Genomic DNA, 6,670 nt, shown 5'->3' with positions numbered 1-6,670 from the left:
ACTAGACAAAAAATGACATCCTGAGAAAAGTGGATTTTGAGGGTAAAGCTCCATAGCCATTCATTCTGCACTCGTCCTGTGAGCGCCCTCATATGGAACCAGAGTGGAACTGCAACCAGTTGTGAGAGGCCGGAAGTTTACTGAGAGTGGCAGTTCTCCCCTTATTAGACATTCTCTGTCAGAAGCCACCTCTTAAGTCCATTATCTATTCATTAAACAGCAGTCCAGGTGAAAGGCACAGGACATTATGAGGTACATATGATAGTCATTCTTTTTTATTCAACTAAATCAATTTAGCAATATATAGCCTAGGCCTATTTCCAACCAAAAAAGAAAAGAAAAAAGACTCAGTTATAGAATAGCTACACAGGAGGCAGAAGATCTGGCTGGATTAATGACAATTCACAAGGATGTGTTACAGAATTATTAATTAAAGTCCCTATGAAATCAAGATTATTATTTTTTTACTTCTATAGTTTTGCTTTTGTTAGTGGTGTTTTGCGTGTTATGTGCATGTTTTGTGGTTTTCTGTTTTAAAGAAATGTAGCCATAGTTTAAGAAATTGTGTTTAAAACAATTTTGAAAAACTGTAGTAAATAGTGATATTTAATTTATATTATTATTATTATTATTACACATTTTAAAAGTAGCCTACATAATGTTTCTTCACACAGTAGATGTTTCAACTGCTTATGTTTACAGTCAGATAATGTAAGCCAAACATTTCCATTAATATGGCATGTTAGTTGCCAAAGATTTTAAATATGCACACTTTTGCATATATTTTCGGTAGATAGATCTGAACATATGATAAAGCCAGGTGCAAAATTCTTTTTTCATTTTGATTACACACAAGATGAAAAAAGATGTTCAGAGGGATTTCAGGATATATGCTTTCATTACCTAGGAAATCAAAATATACTGTCCATAGCCTTAAAAAATCGATTTTCGCCATATTTTTGGGATTAAAATGTCCCATAAATCAGGCCAGGAATGATTTATTAACAAATCCCTCTGAACATATCTTTAGAATACTGCTAAGTGTATAATTGGAAAGTTTGGTGTACATCGGTGCTACATAGGCTGAGATGTTTCTACTGGAGGATGACAAAAAACCCATTTTGAGAAAAAGGCATTTAAAGATTTGTAATGTAAAAATTCATACTTTTTTAGTAGAAACAACTATTTACTGACACAACATCTTATCAAATAATTAGCAACAACAATACAAACCACCTAAATCACATCAAAACTTATAAACACAGCATTTATGGCCTTTAACTGAGCAGAAAAACAGTCAAAAACACACATCTAAGTGTCAGAGCGCATCACGTGATGCATCTGAACCAATCACGTTGTCAGAAATTGACATCAGCCAATGAGATTTCGCTTTTAGGGTTAAATGCCCATTTTACTTTCATGATTGGTTGCTGATTAAAAGGAAATGACCATATTTGGACCCGACAGCATTGTACAGCAGAGAGAGAGCTTTTCAGACATGTGCGTGATTAATGCCTAGTTCACACTACAGGATTTTAAGCCCGATTTGCAAATCGTTGAGCTTGCCGACAGGTCGGGTTGTTATCGCGTGCAAATCGCGGGGGATTAGCGGCCGATGAACGCTCGCCAATCTGTTAGTATGAAAGAGCCAACAACGCATCAAAGACGCTCGCAGACGCCTCGCGGACGCGTCGCCGAGCCCAGAAAAATATCTAGCATGCTAGATATCTGGAGCTGTCGCACGACTCAATCACATGTGATGCCATGAGCTACAGCCAATCAGAGCAAGGCATAGGTTGAGGTCACTGGGAAAATACCGTTTATATACTGTCTATGGGATTTTTTTTTTTTTTTTCAGAGCAAATCATCGCGGTTTGCAGCACTAATTTCTTTCTGACGTCCATATTCAAACAAAGACTCGCGTGTTGTGCACTTGTGTTCTTCTTCGCTGGGTAGTGGCGCGCGTGCTGTATTGTGTCATTTCCGGTTCGTTTTATCGTGTGATTTCTTCGTGATAAAACGTGGTTTGTAGACAAGATATACTCGTTGGCTGACAGAGTTGTTGTCGACTCGTGTAGTGAGTTACCTCCTGTTGCGGATCAATCACGTTGTGTCGTGTGGTGTGAACAGCTCAACAACTTGAACACTCCTGATTTCACAGAGAGCAAGTCATGTAGTGTGAACTGCACAGTTCAGCCCAACGTTTTAAAATCCTGTAGTGTGCACTTGCCTTAAAGGAAGAACACAGAGATCGCGGAGCAGCGCGTTGATTTAGAACGCCAACTTTTGTTGAATTTCGGAGAAATCTATAGACGCAAATAGACAAAGTGTAGTGAAATAAAGACCTAAATGTGTATTTTGGACTTTTTTTCACCACAAGTCTGAAAGAAGACATGTTATTGAAGACAAATAGCCTAAAATCTCAAAATTGACCAGTGAAAAAAACCCGATGTTTTTGCCTGCCGTGTCTCGCCTTAAATAGCTTACTATCGTCTGATACTCTCGCTTACGGCCACACCCATAGACAGTATATAAGATGGACACAGCGACCCCATAGGTTTCAACGGAGAGAAGTGAAGTCAATTAGAAGCACTCACTTCCTGATCGCCAGGCGAACTGCGCAGGCTCAAACTGAGCTTGATGACGTAGATGTGACGTGAGCAACCTGTAGGTCTTCTAGTAGCTGTGCCGAGAGAAATCTGAATCATTCCCTTCCGAATCTCGCAGAGACGGAGAGCGTGAGTATTAGCTGTCCATGAGCTAGCAGCAGGAGCAACTTTATCACTCTCTATGGGCTTCTCCCTTGACTTTATCAGACTTTATGCCTCACGTCCCCCGATTGCTTGCGAGCTTCTCTGCCTGTCCATACGGTAATTTCTCGACTTGTGCGACAGAGTCGCGCAGTTATGACGCAATCGTTAGCCTATTTTTACAAAAACTGCTTCTACGGGGCCATAACGTAAGATACAAGGTAATGGAGCCTTTTATACATTTTCGTGTTTCTTTAGAAATAAACAATGGACAAACGGTATCTTTAAACGCCTCAGATGTAAAGTTATTCGCTGTCAAAGTGACGCCAAAATGAATGGGAGTCAATGGAATGCTAACAGCAGGTGGGGGTCCGCTAGCCAATGGCAGCGCCCGGGGATGCTTCAGTGTCTTCCGAAACACTGCCCCCCTGGCCACACCACCCTGAACACGCCCGATCTCATCCGATCTCGGAAGCTAAGCAGGGTCGGGCCTGGTTAGTACTTGGATGGGAGACCGCCTGGGAATACCAGGTGCTGTAAGCTTTTGCTTTATCTTCACTAATACACTTTATGGCTCGGCTCTGACGGTTGTTCCTTTATCCTTTTATATTCAATTGCTTCATTCAGTTTTCTTTCTCTCTATCTGCTTTCGGTGTGGCAAAGGACAGCTCAGCCTCGTCAGTCTTTCTTTCTCCTCCAGGGGGCGATCGACAGGCTTTTCTCTCTCTCAGTCAGTCTAAAAGCAGCACTTGCAAGCACTGTTCTTTTGTAACCCGCTCATTTCCTCAGCCAGCTTCAATTAGACCAGAGGTTCCCAAACTTTTTTGTCAGCCGAACGCTCATTTTAACGTGGTATTTCAATAATTCAGCATGCTCATACTTTTCTGACAGTGGGAACGGTCAACATACAAAACAAATGAAATATTCTAGCTTTTTTATTTTTGGTTTAATTTTTTATTATATTTGGTTTAATTTTTTTTATATACATAGGGCTGCGAGTATAGAGTAGTAGTTGTGCCTAATTATCGGCAAAACAATTAGGCCTATTTGATTTTCCGCTGCAAGGTCCAATGTAGGCTATTCATGTCTAAAATTCTTCACTTTCAAACGCTCAGGGGTCTCATTTACAAAACTGTGTGTAGGATCCTTACTAAAAGTGTACGTACGACAGAAAGGCGAAAAATATTCAGACTTATAAAACCGTGCGTATGCCAGATCAACCTGCGCAAAATTCCCTTTATAAATCCCATTATCCCAGCGGAAGATTGTGCGCACATGCGTCTCCACAACCAGAGCATCTCTACAATGCCTAGTTTTACTATTCATATCCTCATCTGCATATCATTTGCATATGCATATTCATATTCATCCACGTCATGAAGACTTGAAAGCTGTAAGACTTTTGTTCATCTTCGGAACACAAATTAAGATATTTTTGATGAAATGAGAGATGGCTCACTCCTTCATAGGCTGCTAGGTAATCTGCCGGCACAGAAAAGTTAGTAAAGACCTTATTAAAATAGTCCAAGTGACTACAGTGGCTCAACCTTAAAGGGGTGGTAAAATGCCCTTTTCACAAGATGTAAAATAAATATCTGATGTCCCCAGAGTGTGTGAAGTTTTAGCACAAAATACCCCACAGATATTTTTATAAAGCATGTTAAAGTTGTCACTTTTTGAGGGTTTGCAAAAAACGCACCGTTTTGTGCCTGGCCCTTTAAATGCAAATGAGCTGCTGCAGAGGGCGGGGTTTCAAGAGCTTGTGTGTGTTAGCAGCTGCGATTACCTCACGCACACACACTAAAATGAAAAAAACTGTTCTGCCTTTAATGTTAAAACGGAGTCAGACAAAGATGGAGAGACTCAAGAAGAAGTGACAACATGTAGAATGCAACAGGACGTCTCTGAATGGTTAGTTGATGTGGAGTTAACTATCTTAAATTAGCATATTCTGTCATGGTAATCTATAAATCGCTCGTATAGGAACTGTTGTGAGATGCACACAGAGTGACTTTCTATTGCATGTGAAAAGACGGATACTAAAGTTTGAGCTGACTCACAAATGTACTCTTATACATCAACTTTTCCTCTTCTCAACATGGACTGCGTGTTCCCGGGGGCGGGGCTTATGTACATTTTACGGTTGCTGATGTCACTAACCCGGGAGGAATGTCGTGTAGTTCCTACCAGCCGTGTGTTGTAGTTGTCACGGGGTGACGAAAGACAAGCGGAACTGAGTCCCGCTGGAATTGTGTTCCCCCCGGGACGGTGTTATTGTAACACCGGTCCACTTCCGGGTTGCGCATAATGCCACCATAACAACGCTAATGACGGATTGACATCTGGTGCGGAGGGTTAGATGTTGGGATCTGCGCGAGGATTATAGAGGCGGAGTAACCGTATAAAAAGGAAGTGCAGAGACCAGGAAGTTGTTGATCCCCACGGGGTGATTCCCACGGGTTGTTCGTTCTTCCGGTCGTTATTCCTGGTTGTCCTTTTCTTTGGATGTGTTCCCCTGAGAGAAGTGGATCTCTTTGACGGTTGGGCTGGCGTGCTAAGGCATCTGAGGATTGTTGCGGGGTTTGGCCGTTCGGCTGTGCGGCAGATATAACAGCGATCGAGTGGAGATACTGAGGACGGAAAGAGAGTGAGTTACGAGGACCAAGTGCAGACCAAGCCACGCCATTATCATCTGAGGGAAGATAAGTAATATGATCGGGAATTTGATTGAATGCATGTACCTGCACTGAGATTGATATAACGTTGTGAAGTGGATTGATCACGAGGGTTGTATCACCGGAGAGTGTGTGGATTAAGGGATCCGTTGAACTCTCGTCTTCTCCTTTGAGTGTGGGCAAGGAAACGCTTGGTCCCCGGGTCAGTAAGGAGGCATTCGCACTTCCTCGCTACTGGGTGGGACTCCAGCCTGACAGTGGAAGGAGCAATCGTTGGGTGAGTGCTGGCTCTATTTGTCACTAAGAGTGGATATGCAGTGCCTGAAGTGGTGTGTTTGCACAAGACATTGCTTGAAGTGAAGTTTCAGGGTGTGGGGAATATATGCAGAGTTAATGCCGTACGCTCACCATCTCGAAAGCCCACCACTGTCACCGTAACAAAACAATCCAGGCGTTCAGTGTGAAGATCCTCCCTACCTGCTGGAAGATCGTGTGTATATGTATTAACTTACTCTGCTGTGTAGATCGAAGGATCCTCCTGGTCAAGCGCTGTATGTGATGTCGCCGTGAGAGAGAGGTGGACACCAGAGTTATTCCTTTCCTTGTCTGGACCGAAGTATCTCCCAGCCGTAAGCCCCAGCACTCGTTCAAAGAACATATACCTGTTGTTGAACTACTTACCCTGCTGTGCAGATTATGTGATGTCGCTGTGAAGAGAGGTGGACACCAGAGTCATTCCTTTCCTCGTCTGGACCGAAGCATCTTCCAGCCGTAAGCCCCATCACTCCTTCCGAGGTTATATACCTGTTGTTGAACTACTTACTCTGCTGTGCAGATTGAAGGATCCTCCTGGCCAAGCGCCGTATGTGATGTCGCTGTGAAGAGAGGTGGACACCAGAGTTATTCCTTTTCTCATCTGGATCGAAGCATCTCCCAGTCGTAAGCCCCCTCATTCATTCCAAGAACATATACTTGTTGTTGAACTACTTACTCTGCTGTGCAGATTGAAGGATCCTCCTGGCCCACGCCGTATGTGATGTCACTGTGAAAAGAGGTGGACATAAGAAATATTCCTTGCATCGTCTTGACTAAAGCAGCTACAAGTCTACTTACCAGGATACTCCCCCACTCAGGGGACGGGTGGCCGACTCCTCTTTTCCCTGACCGGCCACGCACAGGCACGAGCTGCCGGAGGGAACTCCACGCCCTCCCGGCATCCGCGGTCCGATCCCGTTCTGGTTGGGA

This window comes from Phoxinus phoxinus (genome assembly GCF_949152265.1).
Source record: "Phoxinus phoxinus genome assembly, chromosome: 24".
In the NCBI taxonomy this organism is placed as follows: domain Eukaryota; kingdom Metazoa; phylum Chordata; class Actinopteri; order Cypriniformes; family Leuciscidae; genus Phoxinus; species Phoxinus phoxinus.
Note: the sequence above shows the minus strand (reverse complement) of the source record.